This window comes from Somniosus microcephalus, chromosome 10 (genome assembly GCF_052327205.1).
Source record: "Somniosus microcephalus isolate GS21.2 chromosome 10, FLI_Smic_1.0, whole genome shotgun sequence".
Lineage (NCBI taxonomy): Eukaryota > Metazoa > Chordata > Chondrichthyes > Squaliformes > Somniosidae > Somniosus > Somniosus microcephalus.
In genome coordinates this window covers 136,103,239-136,128,184 of record NC_140996.1, presented here as the reverse complement: position 1 = coordinate 136,128,184, position 24,946 = coordinate 136,103,239, and the positions used below count along the sequence as shown (strand labels likewise).

General features: G+C 45.1%; 1 protein-coding gene and 1 pseudogene across 11 annotated transcripts in view; one reads left to right on the top strand and one right to left on the bottom strand.

The window, feature by feature from the left end:
* The window catches only part of dlg2 (discs, large homolog 2 (Drosophila)), a 1,642,261-nt gene that overhangs the window by 562,504 nt on the left and 1,054,811 nt on the right, over window positions 1-24,946 (bottom strand). The window lies entirely within an intron of this gene.
* Window positions 1,057-15,530, top strand: LOC147111714 (uncharacterized; annotated as a pseudogene).

Genomic DNA, 24,946 nt, shown 5'->3' with positions numbered 1-24,946 from the left:
TTCAGTTGAGATCAATTCACTCAGCACCAAAGGGGATTGAACCTGAAAGTTAAAAAAAATTGCAAATGCTGAAAAACTAAAACAAAAAACAGAAAATGCTGTAAATACACAGCACATTAGTCAGCATCGATAAACTAAGATCGAATCTGGGCTCTTCCTGGTGTGTATAACTCAGAGATGCTGTTTCACCTCTAAACCAATGGTAAACTATTAAATGTCCTTACTATGAAGAGTGAATAGCTTTGTAGTCAGTATCACATTAAGGGGAAGATTCTTCCTGTGCCACCACCTTTGACATTTTTGAACAAGTGACATCCCAAATGAAGTGTGGAAAAGCCTTACAGTGTGTTGTACCTTAATTTCCAAAAAGACTTTGGTAAAATTCCACATCAATTTAAAACAATAGAAATTCAAGTTAAAACTTGGGAACTGATAATAAATTAGCTGAAAAGTAGAAATCAGCAGCCATTTGTTAGGGAGTGATGTTAATTTGGGGGGGGGGCACGGAGAGAGGAGTGATGAATGGAGTATCCAGGAATCAATGTTGGGACCCCTAGGGGTAAAATTGGGTAGTGCCCCCTTTGGGGTGCTACCTTCGCCAGGGTGCTAAATTTAGCGCCACGAAAAAGTTAGCGGCCCTGTGGCCGATTTTCCGAGGTAGTGCCCCGAGAGGGAGGAGGGGCGCTTCCTGGGGCGCTGCGAGCCAGTATCGCGGCGCTACGTGCCGCAGCACCACGCGCTGTGGCACGTCGCACTGCAGTACTACAGGCCTTCCTCTCCTTACTAAAGGGGAGGGGCCTGGCGCAGCGCGTCCTGGCGCCCAGCTGGGCCACCAGGGATCGGGAGTGCTGGCAAACGAGCCCGGAACTCAAGAGGAGTGCCGGGCTCACGGAGAGCAGCCGGCACCCCGCGGGGGGGCTTCACAGCGGTCGGGGACAGCAACGGGGGCAGGTGTTGAAAGCGGCCAGCAACAAAAATGGCCACCCGCCTCCTCCCCTTTAACTAGCGCCGCCCTGGCCGCAGGTTAGCCCCCCCTGACCCCGGCAGACTTAGCGTATGGCGGTAAGTCGGGGGGTGCCACCCAATGTTACAGCCGGGGCACAAGCGGGGCGCTGCGCACGGCGATGATGTCATTGCCGGCCGTGCAGCGCCCTGCGGCGCTAACGGTTAGCACCGCCGCTAACCTCCTGCTGAATTTCACGGAGAGGTGTTAACAGCGCCACGCCCAGACGCTAGCTGGTTTGCGCCCGGGTGCTAACGGGTGGCGCAAATCAACCGAATTTAGCCCCCCTACTGTTTCTAATTAATGTCTTCAGATTTGGAAGCTCAAGGCAAATTGGTCACAGACACAGGCAACATCAAACTGATGAGAGCAGTGGCTGCCAAAGACTTACAAGATGAATTGGAAAACATATATAAAGGGACAAGCAGTGGCAGATAAAATTTAATATGGATAAGTGCAAAGCGGGTGACATAAATATGTAATGAATAGTGTTGAATAGCTAAGGATGAAGTTGAAAGAGACCTGTAGGCATTATTAATTCAGTCCTTACCATATTTAGTCACTGTGGAGCAATAACTGATGAAACAAATAAAATACTGGACTATAGCCAAAACAGTTGATTGCGAGTCATGCTAAAATTGTGCAGTGTTTTGGTCAGATTGCATTTTGAATACTATATCCAAAATATGGATATTGTGACAGAAACAAGACAATCAACTCCTGGAAGCAGTGCAGAGATGCCCTTTGCCCCATCATAGATTTCTCAGTGGCTTCCTTCCCATCCCTGTTTCAAATGTTGCTTCCTCCTCTCTATCTCATACATATTATGATAGTCCCATATATTTCTTGCTATTATTTCTCTCCTCTTATAAAACTCAAACACGTGATGATGGCTCTATATATATTTCTTAGCTTCCCTCTCCTCAGTTTAAATGCTTCCTGCTCCCCAGCCTTTGCATGCTCCAGAACACAGATAACTTCTCGGGATCTTGTTCATAGATCTCCATCAATGCTGCTTTGTAGCTCAGTGACTGACCCCAAGAGCCCAGCTGAGATTGATAAATTGCTACATGGGGAATCCATGTCATACTACTTCAGGCTGTAGTGTATTCTGATCCAAGACATGGTGTGCTGATAGACTGCTCTTTTCCACCTCCAATTTTCTCCCCATCTATTCTAAAGGCAGTGAATTATGATAGGGTTACAGTTCCATAGGTACCAAGGGGGAAAAATTCAGTATCGCCCTGTTTGGGGCGCCGTTATCGGCCGTGCGCAAAATTTAGCGCCTGGCGCTAATTATCACCTCCGACGGCAAACTTGGCTTTTATCGCCCCTGGAAGTGATTGGAGTGCTAAATCAGGCGCTGCACACCTCTCTTAAGGTGCTAAATCCAAGGAGCGAGGCGCTACCTCAGAGCGCGGGCGCAGCGCAGGTGCTGTCAGTTACCGATTGAACACAGACACACTGGCGCCAGTCAGTTCTTAAAGGGGAGGGTCGATCTTGCTCTCCAGCCACACCCTGCTCATTGGAGCCTTGAATCTCAACCTGGACAGACCTAGGAGCAGGAGTAGGCCATTCAGCCCCTCGAGCCGGTTCTGCCATTTAATGAGATCATGGCTGATCATCCAAATTCAGTACCCTGTCCCTGCTTTCTCCCCATATCCCTTGATCCCTTTAGCCTTAAGAAATATATCTAACTCCTTCTTGAATATATTTAATGAATTGGCCTCAACTGCCTTCTGTGGTAGAGAATTCCACAGGTTCACCACTCTCTGGGTGAAGAAATTCCTCCTCATCTCAGTCCTAAATGGCTTACCCCTTATCCTTAGACTGTGACCCCTGGTTCTGGACTCCCCCGCTATCGGGAACATCCTTCCTGCATCTAGTCTGTCAGTTCTGTTAGAATTTTATAAGTTTCAATGAGATCCCCTCTCATTCTTCTAAACTCTAGCGAATATAAGCCTAATCGACCCAATCTCTCCTCATACGTCATTCCTGCCATCCCAGGTATCAGTCTGGTGAATCTTCACTGCACTCCCTCCATGGCAAGAACATCCTTCCTCAGCTAAGGCAACCAAAACTGCACACAATACTCAAGGGGTGGTCTCACCAAGGCCCTGTACAACTGCAGCAAGACATCCTTGTTCCTGTACTCGAACCCTCTCGCTACGAAGGCCAACATACCATTTGCCTTCTTAACCGCCTGCTGCACCTGCATGCTTACCTTCAGTGACTGGTGCTGGAAGTAAACAGCAGGGGGTGCTCAACAATTAATTTATTTGTCTGCAATAATCTACAAATGATTCAGTCTCTTTCTTTAGATAATTTGTTTTTAAAAATGTAATGAGGATATGGACTACTTTACATTTATTGCCCATTCTTTGTGATCCTGGAAAGTGGGTGCTGTTCTGCCTTCCAGCAATTATTTATACAACTGAGTGGCTCGCTATTCACCCACATACTGTGAACCAATCATATATAGGTCAGGCTAGGCAATGGTGACAGCCTTCCTTCCCAGAAGGAAGAATATTAGTGAATCAGTTGCATTTTTAGGACAGTCACAGTCATTTTTTTCTTGTACTAATCTCACATTATACTCAGTTTCACAATTAGCCACAATTTAAACTCACAATTTAACAGTTACTAACCCAGTGCCATAACCACTACACTACCATACCTGCTAGTAAATACCTAAGCAAACTTTTGGTAACTTGAAGCACAATATAGTAATATTTCCTAAATTGTCTGCCTATTTTAGATAAAAAAAGCACGAAAAAATACAGACGATCAAAATAAGAGTGAGCTATTTAACTGATGAACACTACAAAAGCTTGTATTTGTCAGAGTAAAAAAAGGGACGTCAGTGCAAGGGAAAGAGCTGATTGGTGAGTAGCTGGTGAATGTATTTTTTGATTTAAAAATTTTTTTTTTTTTAAGTTTATACGTTTTTTTCTGCTAAATTAGTTAATAGCCTATTAAACAGAGGAAAAGAGCTGATTGGCGAGTAGCTGGGGAATGTTCTTTGTTAAGTTTTAGGTTTATTTCTGCTGGGTTAGTTCTTAGTCTATTAAATAGAGGCATGGCAGGGTAGCTCAGTCCCGTGGAGTGCACATCCTGTGCCATGTGGGAAGTCCTGGATGCTTCGCGTAGCCTGGACGACCACATGTGCAGAAAGTGTCACCAGCTACAGCAACTCGAACTCCGGGTTTTGAAGTTTGAGCGGCAGCTGGAGTCATTGCAGTGCATCCGCGAGGCTGAGAGTTACGTGGATAGCACGTTTCTAGAGGTGGTCACCCCGCAGCTTAAGAGTATGCAGGCAGAGAGCGAATGGGTGACCGCCAGACAGAAGAGGAGGACCAGGCAGGTAGTGCAAGAGTCCCGAGAGAGCATTGCGCTCTCCAACCAGTATTCTGTTCTGAGTACTGGTGAGGGCGATGGTTCCTCTGGGAAGTGCAGCCAGAGTCAAGTCCACGGCACCACGGGTAGCTCAGCTGCACAGGGGGGGAGGAAAGAGTGGAAGATCAATAGTGGTAGGGGATTCGATATTTAGGGGAGCAGACAGGCGTGTCTGCAGCCACATACGTGACTCCAGGATGGTATGTTGCCTCTCTGATGCCAGGGTCAAGGATGTCACTGAGCAGCTGCAGGACACTCTGAGGGGGGAGGGTGAACAGCCAGAGGTCGTTGTTCATATCTGTACCAACGACATAGGCAGAAAGAGGGATGAGGTCCTGCAAGCAGAGTTTTGGGAGCTAGGAGAGAGATTAAAAAGCAGGACCTCAAAGGTGGTAATCTCCGGATTACTCCCGGTGCCATGTGCTAGTGAGCACAGGAATAGAAGGACAAAACAGATGAATGCGTGGCTGGAGAGATGGTGCAGGGGGGAGGGCTTTAGATTCCTGAGGCATTGGGACTGTTTCTGGGGAAGGTGGGACCTGTACCATCCGGACGGATTACACCTCAACAGAGCTGGGACCAATATTCTTGCGGGGAGGTTTGCAAGTGCTTTTGGGGAGGGTTTAAACTAGCTTGGCAGGAGGATGGGCACCAGCATATACGAGTAGAAAAGAGGAATAAGTTGCATAAAAGAGTGAGTGTGTTGGACAGTACTAGAGAAGATAGTAGTACTATATTAGATAGGAGCAGACTAAGAAAGACTTTGAAAAATTCAAAAATGGGTTAAGAATGCATGTACGTAAATGCACAAAGTGTTGTGAATAAGGTTGGTGAGCTAAAAGCACAATTAGCATTGTGTCAATATGATGTTGGGCAATAACGGAAATGTGGCTTAAAAATGGCGAGGACTGGGCACTTACTATTCAAGGGTACAAGGTGTTCAGAAAAGATAGGGAAGGAAAAAAGGGAGGTGGGGTGGCAGTGCTGATTAAGGAAGACATTGTAGTGTTGGAAAAGGAGGATGTTCTTGAGGGGACAAGGACATAATCCATTTGGTTAGAGTTGAGGAGCAAAAACGGTATCATCACGCTATTGGGGGTATTCTATAGGCCTCGAAATAGTGAAAGGGAGGTAGAGGAGGAAACCTGCAGGGAAATGCAAGAGCTGTAGAGTGGTGATATTGGGGGACTTTAATTACCCAAATATCGATTGGGATAATGCTAGGGTAAAGGGAAAGGAGGGGTGGGAATTTCTGAAATGTGTTCAGGAGAAGTTCCTTGATCAATATGTTCTTGGCCCAACTAGGAAGGAGGCATTGCTGGATCTGGTGCTGGAGAATGAGGTGGGCCAGGTCGACCAAGTGTCTGTGGGAGAACACTTGGGTACAAGTGATCATCGCATCATAAGATTTAGATTAGCAATGGAGAGGAGCAAGGAACAATCTAGAGTGGAACTTCTAAACTGGAATAGGGCTAACTTCAATGGGATGCAAAATGATCTGGCCAGGGTAAAATGGAACCAAAGACTGACAGGAAAAACTGTAATGGAACAATGGATGATCTTTAAGGAGGAGATGTTCCAAGTACAGGCTAGGTACATTCCAACAAGAGGGAAGGGTAAGGGAACCAAAGCCAGGGCTCTTTGGATGATGAAGGAGATAGAGAAGATAATGAAACAAAAAAAGAGGGTGTATGATGCATGTCAGGTGAATTCTTCAAGGGAGAACTAGACCAAATACAATAAGTTGAGAGGGGATGTGAAGATGAAAATAAGATTGGCAAAGAGAGAATATGAGTGTAGAATGGCGGTTAACATAAAAGGGAACCCAAAAATCTTCTACCAGCATGTAAATGGTAAGCGGGTAGTAAGAGGCGGGGTGGGGCCTATTAGAGACAAAGAAGATGTTATATGCTTAGAGGCGCAGGGCAAGGCTAGAATACTCAATGAGTACTTTGTATTGGTGTTTACTAAGGAGGTGGATGCTAACAAAATATTGGTGGAAGTGGAAAAGGTAGAAGCAATGGAAGGGGTGAAAATTGATAGACAGGATGTACTAGAAAGGCTGGGTATGCTTAGAGTGGATAAGTCACCTGGTCCAGATGGCATGCATCCCAGGTTGCTAAGGGAATTGGGGGAGGAGATAGCAGAAGGGCTTGCCATAATTTTCCAATCTTCGCTAGATGCGGGGGAGGTGCCTGAGGATTGGAAAGTGGCAAATGTGACACCATTGTTCAAGTAAGGGCGTAAGGACAATCCTAGTAACTACAGGCCGGTCAGTTTAACATCAGTGGTGAGTAAAGTTTTAGAAACAATAATCAAGGAAAAAATTAACGGGCACTTGGAGAGGTTTAAGCTAATTAAGAAGAGCTAACACGGATTTGTAAAAGGCAGATCGTGTTTGACTAATTGAATTTTTTGATGAACAGAGAGGATTGATGAAGAGAATGCAATGGATGTTGTCTACATGGATTTTCAGAATGTGTTTGACAAAGTACCACATCGAAGGCTGGTTAACAAAATTGAGGCTCATGGAATAGGTCAGTGGCAGCTTGGATAAGGAATTGGCTTAAGGACAGAAAACAGTGAGTTGTGGTAAATGGCTGTTTTTCAGACTGGAGGATGGTAGACAGTGGTGTTCCCCAAGGGTCGGTGCTGGGGCCACTGCTTTTTTTGATATATATAAATGACCTGGATATTGGAATACAGAGTAGGCTCTCTAAATTTGCCGATGACACCAAACTTGGGGGTGTGGCAAACAGTGAGCATGATACCAATCGACTGCAACAGGACATAGAAAGGCTGACAGAATGGGCAGACAAGTGGCAGATGGAATTTAATACAGAGAAGTGTGAGGTGATGCATTTTGGCAGAAGGAACTGGGAGAGGCAATATACACTTAATGGCACTGTTTTAAAGAGTGTGCAGGGACAGAGGGACCTGGGAGTTAATGTGCATAGGTTCCTGAAGGTGGCAGGACATATTAAGAGAGTGGTTAGCAAAGCATATGGGATCTTGGGCTTCATAAATAGAGGTATTGAGTACAAAAGTAGAGAAGTAATGCTGAACCTTTATAAAGTGCTGGTTAGGCCACAACTGGAGTATTGCATTCCGTTCTGGTCACCACACTTTAGGAAGGATGTGAAGGACCTTGAGAGGGTGCAGAGGAGATTTACCAGAATGGTTCCGGGGATGGGGGATCTTAGCTATAAGGACAGATTGGAGAAGTTGGATTTGTTTTCATTAGAGCAAAGAAGGTTGAGGGGTGATTTGATAGAGGTGTACAAGATTAAGACGGGTTTGGATAGGCTAGACAGGGAAAGGCTGTTCCCACTAGTTGATGGTACAAGGACTAGGAGACACAGATTTAAGGTTTTGGCAAGAGATACAGGGGGGATGTGAGGAAAAACATTTTTACGCAGTGAGTGGTGAGGACCTGGAATTCGCTGCCGACAGAAGTGATGGAAGCGGAGACTCTCAAAGTTTTCCAGGGGAGACTGGATAGGCACTTGAGGGCTACAAGGATAGAGCAGTGAATGGACTGACTGGATTGCTCTACAGAGAGTCGGCACGGACTCGATAGGCCGAATGGCCTTCTTCTGTGCCATATGACTCTATAAGATTTCACATATCATCAGAGCAATTAAAAAAGTGAATAGTACAGAAGTGTTTTCTGCCTGAGAATGTGGAAGAGGAAGCTGTGGCAGTGGCAACCTGGGGTGCAGATGACATAAAAATAGTGGATCTATTTCATAGCATCAATTATCAAGACATGCCAGAGAAGGAATACATCACATTGCTATTTTTGGGAGCTTGCTGATTGCAAATTGGCTGCCGCGTTTCCTACATTACAACAGTGACTACACTTCAAAAAGTACTTCATTGGCTGTAAAGAGCCTTGGGAGGTCCGGTGGTCTTGAAAAGCGCTATATAAATGCAAGTCTTTTTTTCTTTTTCGGCATGGTATGTATCTGTGCTGGTGCCGGCTTCAAATGGGGGTGATGTTGGTTGGCACTCTGGTTAATGCTGCTCTTCAGATAATTTTATCGATCATGAGGTTCTCTTTCTGCAACATGTAGATGGAATCAATGTAAAATATTGTGCAAATCATGGAATATATGATGATTAATCTGGCACATAGTAGTTCCACACAACCCTTCTATTTCCACAGTCCCAAAGTATTCCAAACTTTCTCTTCCAAATAAACCAACTATTGCTTGTTCATCTGTATCATGCTGCACCCTTCTATTATGTACCAGTTTTGCCATTAAATGTAACTAGGGTTGCTAACCCTCCAAGATTGCCCTGGAGTCTCCAGGAATTAAAGATTAATCGCCTGGATATTGCTGCGAGCAACTCAGGAGAAAAATCATAGGGGCATTAAAAAAATTGTGTGCTTTTCATTTTCTTCAAACACTTATTTATTAGTTATAACAATATTGGAAATGGAATGAAAGGCTGTTTTATTGGTTGTGCTGGTTGACGATCAGAGGTCATGTGATGAAACCTCTAGGAATATGTTCAACCAGAGTTGGCTGACCTAAACATAACAGCAGTGGAGATTGAGGCAGGTGATTTAACTCATGGAACATCCTTATTGCGGTATATTTCGGTATGTATAATACAATTGTGATATTTTTATTTCTACTAGATTACTTGTTACACCCTAACTAATTTTTCCTTGCACCTGTGTGGTATTTTTGCCACATATGTTTAACAACTACCTTTTTGCATGCCCATTCATGTGCTGTGGTGCGACTTCACTGTAAAATTCATGCAAAACCTTCTGGTCTTTAAGTCATGAAACTTCATCAAGACCTCTGCCAGGTCCTTAGAGGAGTGATATGGTCTTTCCCAACAAAAATGTGCATATGTCATTCAATGAAAGAGCTTACTGGTATGTCTGGGACCTGGTCACCAGTCTGGACTTTGATAAGAACATAAGAATTAGGAGCATGAGTAGGCCATACGGCCCCTTGAGCCTGCTCCATCATTCAAGAAGATCATGGCTGATCTTTGACCTCAACTGAACCCTCATACCTATGTAACTGGCTTTATTTAAGCTTAAGACTCTAGTTTAGTACTTAAGTATGTCACTCTCAAATTCAATGTGAAATGTTTTCATATTATGATCACTCTTCCCCAGAGGATCCTTTACTGTGAGATTGCTAATTAACCCTGTTTCATTTCAAGACAAGTTCTAAAATAGCTTGTTCTCTGGTTAGTTCCACGGCGTATTATTCTAGGAAACTGTCTTGAAAGCAGTGTATGAATTCCTCCTCCAGACTACCTTTGTCAATTTGATTTGATTTGAATTTAAGGTGCATTACAAGGTCATTATTATAGGTGCATTACAATTGGCTGCTATTTTACATATTGCCACTAATGAAACACTTTCTACTAATTTAAATCTGGCAGTGTGATTTTAGTCATCCATTGCAAAATACCAAGATCAAGACCCTCTTCACAATCACAGTTTAAAAAAAATTACTAAAGATTTGCAAGGTACAAAATAAACCAGTGCTTGGTCCATTTTGGTGAAAACAGCCACACATTCTTTTGGATAAAATGTCAATAGATACATCCCTTAAATCTTTTCCCTAGTACATGCAATTTGACACTAGTACTTATATCAAATATTGCATACATCTAGGAGCAAATACTTAATTATTGAGCTATCCTCCTTATCCAGCACCAGTTCCAGAGTAGTATCAAGTTGATCAAATAAGTGGTGTAAATCATTTTGTCAGCATTTGAGAAACACATTGGCCCAGATTTTGCTGTCAGCGACGAAGGAACAGTGCTCGCTGTTGACCTCACTGATAGCTACCCACAGAGTTTTACGGGCTTCTCAGTGTAGAATTCCTCTAATCCAGCATCTTTTCCAGTGTAGTGCCCTCAACAGGGAATCTGTGGCGTCTGTAAGCAAGAAACAGCAAGGCACTTCAACCAATCAGATTGAAGAATCCTAACTGATACACACTGGACGCTAAATTGGATAGCCCCCGAAAACAGACACAGGGATCACGGTGCGCAATTACCCTATGTCCATTCGATTTACCATCTTCGTGCTGTCTGCTAGTTAGCAAAATTTCTGCGTACAGCCAGCGCTAAACGTGCTGTTGACTGGCTATACGCATCGGCAGGGGGCCCAAAATTGTTACTTGGTAGCACTACTTAAAGCTAGCCTGCACTGCTTAAAGCTAGCCTGCACCTATTAAAGGGGAGGTGCATTGTGGGTGGAGCAGAAGCTGGGAGTCCTTTGTGAGCTGAATCTGACCTGGGAAAGAGAGAAGAGTGGCTGAACATGGGAGAGAGCAGGCACCCAGGCTTTCCGATACTGCACTGGAGGTCTTAGTGGAGGAGGTGGAAAGGAGGAGAGACGTCCTGTATCCACATGTGGGCCAGGCGGCCCTTCAGACACATGGTGAAAAGCCAGTGGAAGCATATAGCCGTGGAGGTCAATGCCAGGATTTCAGTCCCAAAGACCTGGATGCAGTGCCGCAAGAGGTTTAATGACCTCACACAAGTGGTCAATGTCAGTGAATGCATCTTCAAATGCCATATCCTATCAACTGTACCACTAGCCTCAGCCACTGCTCAAATCACCACACCCCCATCACTCACCTACAAACAATCTCTATCAATCAGGACTCATACCTAACATGCCTATGCGTCACCTCATCCTCACACATATAGCACTGTTGCAAGCTTCACACCCACATCTCACATCTTGCATACACTACCAGCTATTCAACCATGACAGCAACATCACCCAAACATATTGCACGACAATCACTGACACACTTCCCTCTCACTTGTAGGGGAAGGTAGCGCACAACCAAAGTTAGCAGGACTGCCAAGTTTTGATCTGATCCGTTGATTGTAGGATCACTTAGCTCTCTCTATAGCATGCTGCTTCCGCTTTTTAGCATACATGTAGTCCTGTGTTGCAGCTTCCCCAGGTTGGCACCTCATTTTTAGGTATGCCTGGTGCTGCTCCTGGCAAGCTCTTCTACACTCCTTATTGAATCAGGGTTGGTCCCCTGGCTTGATGGTAATGGTAGAGTGAGGGATATGCCGGGCCATGAGTTTACAGATTGTGGTGGAATACAATTCTGCTGCTGATGGCCCACAGCGCCTCATGGATGCCCAGTTTTGAGCTGCGAGATCTGTTCTGAATCTATCCCACTTAGCACGGTGGTAGTGCCATACAACACGATGGATCATTAGTCCAGGCCTCTGGATTACTAGCCCAGTGACATTACCACTACGCTACTGTTCCCTCTCTGTTATCTCATCAAAAAACTTGATCAAGTTAGTGCAACATGGAACAGTCCGTGGCTCAATTAAAAGCAGCACTACTTAATAACCAAATTCAGGACAAGAATATAACAGACCTTCACTTGATTGTAAATTGAAGGTTAAAAAGGACATGCCAAACCACTATTCATTGTAAAACTACTAAGATGTGCTAGACAATAATACATTACATTTTTCAAAGCAGTCTGGCTGTGAAAGCACTTTATTTCTACTCCCATAAATATTTAAGTTTTTGTAGAAGCAAATGAGAACAAGTAACAGTGCAAATACCTGTGGATTTGACCCCTGGGCTCTGCAACCCAAGTGTAAAGAGTATAGGAACTGTAGATTACTGATCTCCAGTGCATTACATATGAAGTAGCAGCATATTGGATCAGGTCCAACATTCATCACATGACAAATTTAAATCTTAGCCTGATCATTGGCATAAAGCATGAGGCGAGCAATGACCCTCCTGCAGCAGGAGACTCAATCCACACCATCCTGCTATACCATTCCCTACCAGCAAATCACTATACAGCATGATGCCTAAGTACATTTTTATCTGCCTCTTAGGTTAGGGAATAATGCATGTTGAGACAGGCAGGGAATAACTTCTTGCTAATTAAAACATCCTTGATCATCAATGTCAATTGAACAGTTCATGAATTTCATATGCACTGAAACCTAATACATTGCAACAAATAATGAGCAATCTACTTGTTCCCATTTGTGGTGTATACCATAGAGCCAAGAACAAAGATAGACATTAAGCAATTACCACAATCTAATTCTCTTGAAAAACTAAGCTATCTTCTAAATTCAGATATGCATTTTAAATCAACAGAATAGGACCTTTTTTTAGCTGGGTGCACCAACCCTCACCCCCGTCTCCCCATTCCCCTCCATGGCAGAGTGCAGTCCTCCCTACAAGTGGGACCTATTCAAATGGGAAAGAATAATGTTCATCTTCTGTCCAAAAAAGGAGAAAAAAACAATAATTTGGGGCCCCTTCCTGGAGACTCACTCAGCAAAAGTTCCCCCACATCCCAGTATGGTAACCATTCACAGATAACAAACCCAACCAAAACAACTACAGTGCATCACCTAAAAACAGATTAACTGATTGTAATTACTCATCGCTTTTTATGGGATATTTAAGGTGCAGAATGGCTGAGTGCTTGTCTACATAACATCAATCACTGCATTTCAAACAATAATACTTTATGTAAGAGCGTCTGACCCGTCCGGGCGCGATAGTAAGGAGATTAACAGCTGGGAAGTTGGTGGAAAGCAGCTGCCCAACAGCTGAAATTGCAGTCAGACAGATTGGGTCGGGGGGAGGTGGAATGGAGTGGGTAGGTCCCCGCTTCATTTTAACTGCCCTTCTGTCCAGTTTACGCTGAGCAGGACAAGTTAAAATCAACCCCTGTGTAACAAAAGTGCTCTATTCCCCAGCATGGACGTTCTTCACTATCATTCAAACAAACATTCAGCACAAAAAAGGAAAGCTTTTATTAAAACTGGTTACCTAATGGAGCGGTTGGTGTCCATTTTTCTTGCAACCTAATTTAGAAGAGATGAATAAGAATGTGTTTGTTTTTCTTGTGATTTATAGCAGCCTGTGTTACTGGAAATTATCTTTAGCTCCGTGAATAATTGACAACTCACTTTTTCAAGGTGCGAGGGGCTGAAAAACATATTTTTCCTTTCTGTTCAGTTGGGTCAGAAATGATCCTTTGCATCACTTCCTCTGTCACTGACAGCTCTTTTAACTATTTCTCATCCTTTGTATTGACAGAAAACTTTCATGCAATCAAAAAATGATATAGCTGAAAGATTTAAAAGGCTTCCAATATCTGCCCACAAATTCCCAAAATCTGTGAAGGACACAACCCTGGAAAGGTTTCTTTCGTGCGATGAAAATAAAATTATCGACATTGTAACTGATTTATGAGCTAACCCACAGTTAGAATTAGGCACATACCTTTAGGAGGATAATATGGATGGGGAAGGCATTTCTGTAATAAGGGCCTAGAAATTGGATAAGGCCCGCAAACGGGCACGGTCACCAGCCAGCACATTTTGCCTGCGCCTCATCTAAGTGGTGCAGGTAGCACGCAAATTCATGCTGCCTGCTCATTAACATGATTGGAGCGCTGATCTCAGTTCTAAATGTGCAGCTGACTGGCTTAGCGCTCAACTGGGGTCCAATATCGGGCAAGGTCTACTGACCAATAAAGTTAGGCATGGGCTCTCTCCAATACTTAAAGAGGAGGTGCTTTGTTGCAGAAACACCTCATTGTCAGACAAGACACATTGGCCCAACAACCAAGAGAGAGAGACAGACGATTTGCCAATGCTGCACTGGAAGCCTTGGTCCTGGGGGTCCTACAAAGGCGAGCTGTCCTTTACCCGCAGGGAAGCAAGAGGCCATCTAAGCTCATCACCAGAAGCATTTAGGAAGAGATTGCACAATCCGTCACAGCCACCGGTGTTGTCCTAAGGACATGGATCCAGTGCCACCAAAAGTTTAATGACCTCACATGGCTAGTCAAGGTGATTGAAGGCTTCAGCAAATGCCATATTCCACCAATGCACCACTAGCCTCACACACTGTTCAATGCACCACATCCCCATCAATCACCTACCAACAATCTCTAGCTATCACCAAACATACCTCACTTCACCCTCACACACTTACAACTGCTGCAACACTCACACCCACATCTCACACCTTGCACACACTGACAGCTATTCAACCATGATAGGCACATCACCCAAACACATTGCACCACACTCACTGACGTACTTCTCTTTCTCTTGCAGGCAAAGGTGACTCACAACAGACATGAGCAACAACAGACCGGAGGTGGACAAGCCAGGATTGAGACCCTGACCTACCTCGAGGAATCCATCTTTCAAATTATTGCAGGGGCAGTAAAAGAGTCAGCAGAGAAGCTGAAACCACTGCTGATGATGACGGTATGGTCATACCTAATCCTTCTTCTCACATCCCAGTTGCCCCTCATCCCACAATCTCTTATCATTTACAAGCTGCTGACTGTGTATGCATGGATATCTTGCATTATCCCCCTCCCCTCACCACAACCTGACCCTTGTGCCTTTCTGCTTTCGGATACCCAAGAAGTGCCTCCAGCACAGCCTGTCCCTCATCATCATCAGCAAACTGATGGGAGGAGAAGAAGAAGTAGAAGAGGTGACACCGGCACTGCATTTGACACACGCAGACACCAACTCAGAAAATGGTACTGCGCGTACCTTAGGGGGTAGTATAGAGGCGGGATCTGCATATGGAGAGTCACCGGACACGAGTGGACTGCAGCCAGGCCAGGAGGAAAGGGTAGCTTGGGTGCCAGCTCCACAAAGGGTGACTTCACGCACAAGTTCTGCTCCACAGGACTCAAATGATGACCTCGATGGGGCGGCCTTCAGAAGGGTGATGGACATGCACACGGAAATGCTAGGTGCAATGACAAGCCTGCCAGAGAGCCTCTTGTCAGTGTCAAGGAGTGTGGAGGAGTGCAGCTCCAACATTGCATGGGGCTTTGTGCAGAGCTAGGAGCCCATGATTTCCAGGATGGAAATGATGGACAACTCCAGGAGAGACTTTGCAGACCCACGGATGATGCTGGGTGTGATGGGCGATCTTGCAGCTTCCAATGCAGCACAAGCGAAAGCGACTCAACGTCTCACTGCTGCTGTGGAAGCGCAGACTGCTGCCACCGTCGCTGGGTTTACGAATCTCGAAAGGGGCTTGTAGGGTGCCACAGCAGGCCAGCAATCTGCCCTCAGATTGCTAGAATGCTGAGGCGCCACCCTGGGAGAGTGGCAGTAGGTCTGTGGAGCAAGAACCTGCTGTCCTCTCCCAGGATAACAGCATTCCTACTACTACCACTGCCACTCCGTCATTGCCCTTGCTGCTGCCTATTAGCCAACCAGCTAGCCCACACTGCTGCCGCCCATGCCGAGGTGGTGCAGTCTACAGCTGGGTCTTTTAGGACCAGAGCTGTTCGAGGTCATCCTACAAGGCCATCTGCAGTCTCCCCCACTGAAAAGTCAGCAGCCTTCCACCAGCCATGCTGTAGCCACTAGTTGAGCACTACGTAAGAGCACTAGAGTAGGTAAAGGCAGACGAAAGACAGACACGAAGGGAATGCACAAGGGTGAATAGTTGAGATTGTCATTGCGATTGGATTTTGATAAATTTATGAATTTTGTTTGTAATGTGTGTTTTGTAGTAGTTCTCATTTCAGCTTTGTGCCCTGGAGGACGCTGTGATGTTCCATGACAGAGGGATGGTATGATGGGGAAGTGGTGAGCAATGGGGATCTGAGGTTTCATTCAGTCAAATCGGAGTCTGATGAGGTGTTTACGGACAGCCCATCTGGAATGGGGATTTGCTGCCTCTTCCTCTTCCTCCTCCTCTTCTCCCTCGTCCTCTTCCTGAGGTCGTCCCGCAACCCCTGGTGGCAAGGGCTGCGCCATCATGATGGCCAAGTTATGGAGCATGCAGCAGATCACCACGAAATGAGTACTGGAGGGCTCCTCCCGAGAGGTTAAGGAGATGGAACCGTTGCTTGAGCATCCCGATGGTCTGCTCTATGATGTTCCTGGTGGCAGCATGGCTGTCATTATATGAGTGCTGGCCACAAGTAGTGGGGTTGCAGAGGGGTGTCATCAGTCAGGTGCAGAGCGGACAGACCTTGTCTCCGAGCAGCTACCCTCGGGTTTGATGTGGCTGAAAGATTGCTGGCACACCGGATTGGCACAGGATGAAGGCATCATGACTGCTGCCAGGATAGTGGGCATTCACCATCATGGTGCGCTGGGCGTGGTCACATAACAACTGTATATTAAGTGAGTGGTAGCCCTTGCAGTCATGGAACATCTCAGCATTGTTACATGGTGCCCGCAAAGCCACATGCGCGCTCGTCCTGCTTCTCTCTGTTCAGTGAGAAAACAATGAAGTCCCTTCTCCTGGAGTAGACAGTCTCTGTGACCTCCCGGATGCATTGATGAACGGCGAACTGGGAGATGTTAGCTATGTCTCCTGCTGCAGACTGGAAGGATTCGCCGATGAAAAAGTTGAGGGCCACTGGCAGCGCAGTCGTCGACCTGCTCTGAGGCCACAGGTCTGGTTGCAGGAGGTGGCAGAGTTCTGTGACCACCTCCTTGGTGAAGCGGAGCCTCCAAATGCACTGCTCCTGGCTTAACTGGGGGTAGGAGAAGTTCTCTCAGAAGACCCTAGGTGGGTAAGGCCTCCTGCTGAGAGCCCTCCTGGCCCTCCTCCTCTTCCCTCTGCGAGCATCTTTTCTTCTTTGATGCCTGCGCTCCATGTCCCTATGCTATTTGAGTGCGAGGGGGACTGCAAGTAGAGCCCCCATGACTGTGAGCAATTGTTGTGAGCAGAAGAATGAAATGAGAAACTAGGCGTTCTCCACTTGCAGCAACCTCTGCAACTTTAAACAAGTTTAGAAAGCTCCAAGAGTTGCAGAAACTTAGACAGAGCCAATAGAATCGAAAAGCATGTCAGCTGCAAGTTGTTGATGATGACCCCTTTAAATAGCACTGCTTGCTGGAGGGGTCCTTCCTGCTGCTGAACGCTTGCTCAGCTGGTTGTGATTAGGAGAAGGCAGTAAGTGGACGGCGACGTCTTAAATGGCAGATCGTGCGTCAAATCAGTGTTGCACACTCACTGGCGTCACGATTTGCCTCGTTTCCATTTCTACAGCAAGCGCAGACAACGGCAGTGCTGCTGACCTGCCCAAAACAGCAGCCGCCGCGGGACCCACCGAAAGTGGCCAAAACCGAGTCGGCCGCCATTTTTTCTTCAAAACAGTCCATAACGGCTGCCACTAAACCCCCGAATTTTTACACCATTGTTTCTAGACAAGCTGCTTCAGGATAAAATCCTTAAGAAGAAGCCTCTTGTTGAGCAGATTTTACAGGTTATACAGTTACAATATTGGGGATATAGAATCTAAGTTACAAGTTATACAGTCACATATTAGCTTGCAGACAATATTCAGTGCAAATTATACAAGAAGCTGTACAATAATCACAAATTTACAGCCAGCGACATTCAAGTTACAGGCTACGTGTGGGCTTCACTAGAAAAAATGATTGAATATTCTGAGTTTGGGATAAAATACCATAATAATAGCTACTAAAATTGTTATGTAAATAATTACCCCAATGTGAAAGTGGACATCACGGTGTCCACCCTGTCTTAGACTTAAGCAATTACCTATAATATTGCAAATCATCATAAGGCCCATTGGCACAAAAGCAACAGTTTCCTGTTGTATCACTTGTCAATTTTTTAAATAAAAAAGTTTGCCAATTCAGATTCTTGTGGGTTAATTTGGCAAAGTCTGGTTAATCCACTAATCATTCACCAGAATCTTGAAAAAATGTGAGATAACATGATTTTACTTAGAAATGCTGCAATATTACAGTATATAGGCAGTGTGATTGTGGTACATTTCAGCACCGACAAGTTGTGGTGTTGAATGATGAGATTTGGCTTCACAACTACAAATCTTCATATGGTGGCTTTCCAATTCAGCCATGCTGGATGGAAAGATGGCAATAAAAGATCACACTTCCCTAATGGCCGAATGGCCTCCTTCTGTGCTGTAATCATTCTATGATTCTATGATTCTATAATGGAAGGAAGGACAAATCAGAGGGAAATTTATTTCCAAGTAAGAGCACACCTGTGGCAGTGTTTTCAGGTCATTGATGGAAACCTGGATCACCCTCCTGCTCTCTTGCCACAGTTGGTCTGTGGCATGGGGAGATCAAGTACCACAGACCTGATAATAGTGGAAATTTGATCCCTCAAACACACATACTTATGCAAAATAGTAATAAACAATTAGGCATACAAACAATGCCTAAAAAATAATGTGGCAATTTCCATGCAGTCAACTTGTTATAAAATAGAACTTTTAAAAATGACTATACAGGATTTTCTGAAATATAAGAATAAATCAATTTATTCTGAAAAATATATTATATATGGTGTAGCATGTAAACAAAATTTTGTGATCTATTACAATAAGAGGACTAATTACACAGATTAAGAACTCACAAGAACTCATAGGTAGAGCTAGAGTCATCATGGGACCTTGATGTTCTCATAGAATCATAGAAAGTTATAGCACGGAAGGAGGCCATTTCGGCCCATCGCGTCCGCGCCGGCCAACAAAGCACTACCCAGCCTAATCCCACTTCCCAGCTCTTGGTCCGTAGCCCTGCAGGTTACAGCATCCCAAGTGCACACCCAAGTACTTTTTAAATGTGGTTAGGGTTTCTGCCACTACCACCCTTTCAGGCAGTGAGTTCCAGACCCCACAACCCTCTGGGTGAAGAAATTTCCCCTCAAATCCCCTCTAAACCTTCACCCAATTACTTTAAATCTGTGCCCCCTGGTTTTGACCCCTCTGCTAAGAGAAATAGGTCCTTTCTATCCACTTTATCTAGGCCCCTCATAATTTTATACACTTCAATTAGGTCTCCCCTCAGCCTCCTCTGTTACAAGGAAAACAAACCCAGCCTATCCAGTCTTTCATCATAGCTAAGATTCTCTACTCCCGGCAACATCCTTGTAAATCTCCTCTGTATCCTCTCTAGTGTAATCACATCTTTCCTGTAATGTGGTGACCAGAACTGCAGGTAGTACTCTAGCTGAGGCCTAACTAGTGTTTTATACAGTTGAAGCATAACCTCCCTGCTATTGTATTCTATTCCATGGCTAATAAAGACAAGCATTCCGTATGCCTTCTTAACCACCTTATCTACCTGGCCTGCTACCTTCAGGGATCTGTGGACATGCACTCCAAGGTCCCTTTGTTCCTCTACACTACTCAGTGTCCTACCATTTAATGGGGATTCCCTTTCCTTGTTAGCCCTCCCCAAATGCATTACCTCACACTTCTCCGGATTGAATTCCATTTGCCACTGTCTGCCCACCTGACCAATTATTGATATCTTCCTGCAGTCTACAGCTTCCTTCTTCAGTATCAACCACACAGCCGATTTTAGTATAATCTGCAAACTTCTTAATCATACCCCCTATATTCAAGTCTAGATCATTGATATATACCACAAAAATCAAGGGATCTAGTACTGAGCCCTGCGGAACCCCACTGGAAACAGCCTTCCAGTCACAAAAACACCCATCAACCATTACCCTCTGCTACCTGCCTCCAAGCCAGTTTTGAATCCAACTTCACATTTTGCCCTGGATCCCATGGTCTTTTAACTTCGTGACCAGTCTGCCATGTGGAACCTTATCAGAAGCCTTGCTAAAGTCCATATACACTATGTCAAACGCACCACCCTCATCTACCCTCCTTGTTACCTCCTCAAAAAATTCAATCAAGTTTGTCAATCACGACCTTCCCTTAACAAATCTGTGCTGACTATCCTTGATTAATCCGTGTCTTTCTAAATGAAGATTTATCCTGTCCTTCAGAATTGTTTCCAATAATTTTCCCACCACCGAGTTTAGGCTGACCGGCCTGTAATTACTCGGTCTATTCTTTTCTCCCTTTTTAAACAAGGATACCACATTAGCAGTCCTCCAGTCCTCCGGCACCACACCTGAAGCCAGAGAGGATTGGAAAATGATGGTCAGGGCCTCTGCTATTTCCTCTTTTGCTTTGCTTAACAGCCTTGGATACATTTCATCTGGAATACAGTTATATCTAACAGTTTTCATCTAACAATGATTCTTAATACAGAGCTTTATTAGTGCATTTGAATGCAATGCATTAATGCACCAAAATTACTATTATTGGGAGATTGTTTGCTCTCCCATTAGCTGTTAGTGCTAACCAGTCTTTAATCTAGTGATAGATTGAGCCACCTCGCCCCCAAATGCTGTTGTGCCATCTCTGTCTACAGATCTAGGGCCATTTCAGTTCAACACATTACAAGAACAGGTACTCAGGATTTGACATACAGGATTTAGCCCAACTTCAGTAACTGCAGTCCTTAATTTAATAACATGGAACAACTAAAATAAATTTGATAAATTAATCTAAGCTGCTTATTTCAGAGTTAATCACTCATATTTAATGGGTCCAATGATGTCCATATTATAAATAACAGTAAGTAGAGGAGCACGCACATAACGTACCTGGTGAGCTCACTGTCAGGAAACAGGCCTACATGGTAGTGGGGATAATTAACTGAATGGTGCTGGCTTTTATCACACTCAAGAGAGAAATAGGGGTCGATTTTCGTTCAGGTGTGGGGAATTGGCGGTTTTCCTGAATTTAGTGATTCCGACACGATTGTAAATGGGTCTGTGAGATTAATGCAAATTTAACACAATTGGCCAATTGATTTCCAGCGTGTGGGAAGCCTTGGCAATTGAGTATTTCCAGTCAGAAAGTCGCAGAATATGATGTCATCATTGCTGCTGCTTTTGAGGTTCACAGCAAGCCTTGCTTCCTCTGCAGGCTTCCAACTTTCCACATTAAGATGGCACAGGAGCCAACAGGAGGAACGGCCAGTGGGAGGGCCAGACCTGCGCCCAAATTTGATGAGGCTTCACTACAGGCATTATTGGATGGTGCTAGGGCCCACAGGGAGGTCCCCTTCCCTTCTTCAGGGAGGAAGAGGCCTCCCAGCCAGACCAAGGCTGTGTGGCTAGAGGTAGCAGGTCAAGTCAACTCCTTGGGACTAACACGAAGAACGTGGTTGCAGTGCAGGAAAAGATTCCATTGTAATGATCAGTAACATGTCATTCTAGAATGGTACACTAGGTGGAGCTGTATGTTTAGTAGTGGGCTATTCACAAGGCAGTAGTCAAGATGGATGCCTGTACACTAGTCTACATGGCTGAATAAATGACTAGCTCAAGCTAGCTGTTCATAATGAAAACGTCTATTTATTTATGAACATAACATGGCACCAGGATTGGTAATATCTGCTGAATATTGTGAAACGCGACATGGAGAACTTGAAGCCACCGGAGGCTTTGAAACTCATGGGGAATGTCGACTGCAATTGGCGGACTTTCAAACAACAATTCGAACTCTACATTGCCGCCATCGGGTTCGGTACGATGCCAGACGCAAGGAAAATAGCGTTGCTGCTCACGGTTGCAGGCCCGCAGGCGATAGAGGTATTTAATACGTTTGTATTTGATCAAGAGGAGGACAGAGAAAAAATGGACGATGTGCTAAAGAAGTTTGATACACATTGTTCTCCCAAAAAGAACGAGACCTATGATAGGTACGTGTTCCGTTCACGGACACAGCAGCAAAATCAGACTTTTGATAGCTTTGTGACCGATCTGAAACTGAAAGCACAGACATGTAATTTCTCTGAACTGAAATCATCCATGATTCGTGACCAGATTGTGTTTGGTATTCATGATAAAAAGGTCAGGGAACGTTTGTTGAGAGAAACCGGACTAACATTGGAGGATGCTGTGAAAATATGCCATGCCAGTGAGCTAGCTCAACAGCACACAAAGACTTTCAGTGAAATTAATAATGATGCGACTGTAATGAGTGACTGTGCTGCTGTCGGTGCTGTGTCCTATGAGGGAAAGAAACATGGGCAGAACAGAAATGCAAAGCAATCGGAGGATGGAATTTTTAATTGTAAACGCTGTGGTTACCAGCACCAGTCAAGACAATGCCTAGCGTTTGGAAAAATGTGCACAAAATGTAATGGAAAGAATCACTTTGCCAAACAATGCTTTTCAAAAGTAAAAACAAAGAAACGGCAACAAGTCAATCTGATAGAGGACACTGATTTAAGTGAGACATTTTTTGTAGGAATGATGTCATATGACAATGTCAAAAAGGATACAGAAGATGTGCAGCCCTCAGGAATGGACAATGCTGAGCATAAAGTTAATGCAGTAAAAGAGGACAAATGGATAATGTCACTGCAGGTAAATGGAGCATTAGTTACATTGAAACTAGACACTGGGGCAAAAGCAAACTTAATCAGTATGAGTGACATTAAAAATATGAAAGAAAAGCCCAAAATACAGAAAAAGTCAGTACTACTGAAGAACTATAATGGACAGAAAATAGATAGCTTAGGTGTATGCACACTTAAAGTGACAGTCAAAGGCAAAGTGCATCATCTCATGTTTTCTGTTGTGGCTGAAGGACTTGATTCACTACTAGGTGACAAAGCTTGTGAGGACTTAGAACTGGTCAAGAGAGTCTACCATACAAACTGTGCCATAAGCAGACCAGATGACTCAGTGGATTCTGTAGTGAGTAATTTCCAGGATGTGTTCAAAGGATTTGGAGTTCTAGCATTCACTTACAAGATCCAGCTAAAGGAGGATGCTCAGCCAGTGGTACATGCTCCACGGAGAGTTCCAGCACCCCTGCGTGACCGGCTCAAGAAAGAACTGGACAGAATGACCACGCTAGGAGTCATCAGGAAAGTCGAAGAGCCAGCAGACTGGGTTAACTCCATGGTATGTGTAAAGAAAAAGAACAATGATCTAAGAGTATGCATGGATTCAAAGGACTTAAATGCAAACATAAAACGTGAACACTACCAGATTCCCAAGCGAGAAGAAATCACCAGTGAAATGTCAGGTGCCAGATACTTCACAAAGCTCGATGCCTTACAAGGATTTTGGCAACGAAAACTGGATGAAGAGAGCACCAAATACTGTACCTTCAACACACCATTTGGCAGGTATTGTTTCCTCAGAATGCCTTTCGGGATAATATCTGCATCTGAAATCTTTCATAGAGCGATGGAACACATAATTGAAGGTCTGGAAGGAGTTTGGGTCTATGTTGATGACATCATCATCTGGGGCTCCACACTGAAAGAACACAATGAGAGACTGACTACAGTGCTACAGAGCATACGCCGAAATGGACTGAAGCTCAACAAAGCCAAGTGTCAGTTTGGCGTCCAGGAAGTCACTTTCCTAGGAGATAATCTATCTGGTAAAGGAATAGAGCCAGATATGGAAAAAGTAAACGCCATACTCAACATGCCCCGACCCACTGACAAAAAAGGAGTGCTACGCATCATGGAGATGATAAACTTCATTGGAAAGTTCATTCCTAACTTGTCAGCCAAGACAGCCTGTCTGCGAGACCTGCTACATAAAACAAATGAGTTCGCATGGACAGAAAGACATGAACAATAGTGGATGAACCTTAAAACAGTGCTGACAACCACACCTGTACTCACCTTCTTTGACCCAACAAAGAGAATCAAAGTGTCAACGGATGCATCAAAAGATGGCCTAGGCGCGGTCTTGCTACAAGTAGAGGGTGAAGATTGGAAGCCCATTGCCTATGCCTCCAGGTCTATGACTGATTCTGAGTGTCGATACGCCCAGATTGAAAAGGAATGTCTAGGCTTGGTAGTTGGACTAGAAAAGTTCCATGGCTACATATATGGACTTCCCACCTTCACAGTTGAGACAGACCACTGCCCACTGGTTGCCACCATAAAATAAAAACTTGAATGAGATGTCTCCAAGGATTCAATGACTCATGATGAAGCTGCAAAGATATGACTTTGAACTGATCTACACACCAGGCAAACACATAGTGTTAGCAGATGCACTATCCCGAGCACCCACAATGAGTCATGTGAGCTCTACTGAGGAAGACGTGGATGTTCATGTGAGTATGGTCACTGCTGCGCTGCCCGTGTCAGACACAAAATCAAAGCAAATAGCAGAAGAAACAGTAAAAGATACAGGCCTAGAAATTGAGTTGGCGCCGCGCCAGGGCTTTAGCGCCGGAAATTTAGTGCCGGCGCTAAGTCCCCCTGCGCGCGCCAAAAATTCAGTAGCGCCACGCCCAGACGGCTGCCGGCGCTACTGGAGGGTGTCAGCGCCTCGCAATGGGCGCTGACTGCCGCATTGCGGCGCTAATCCGCCGCTGCGGCACCCGATGCGGTGCGGCAGGCTGGGGAAGTGCAGGCCTCCTCCTTCCGTTAAGGAGGAGCTGCCTGCACCCGACCGCTGGCCGTTGATCTGTGGAGAAAAATGAGCCCGGCACCTCGGAGAAGTGCCGGGCTCGCGGCCCACACGCATCTGTGCCACGGGGGGGTGTTGGAGGAGTCCGGGGAGGGAGGTGCGGGCAGGCGGCCGCCGGGAAAGCGGCCGGCCGCTGCGCGACCTTAATGCGCCGGCGCTAAGACCCGTAGCGAACTTTTGTAAAATCGTTGGTTGCGGCTGCCACGGGCGAGGCGGCTGCAACT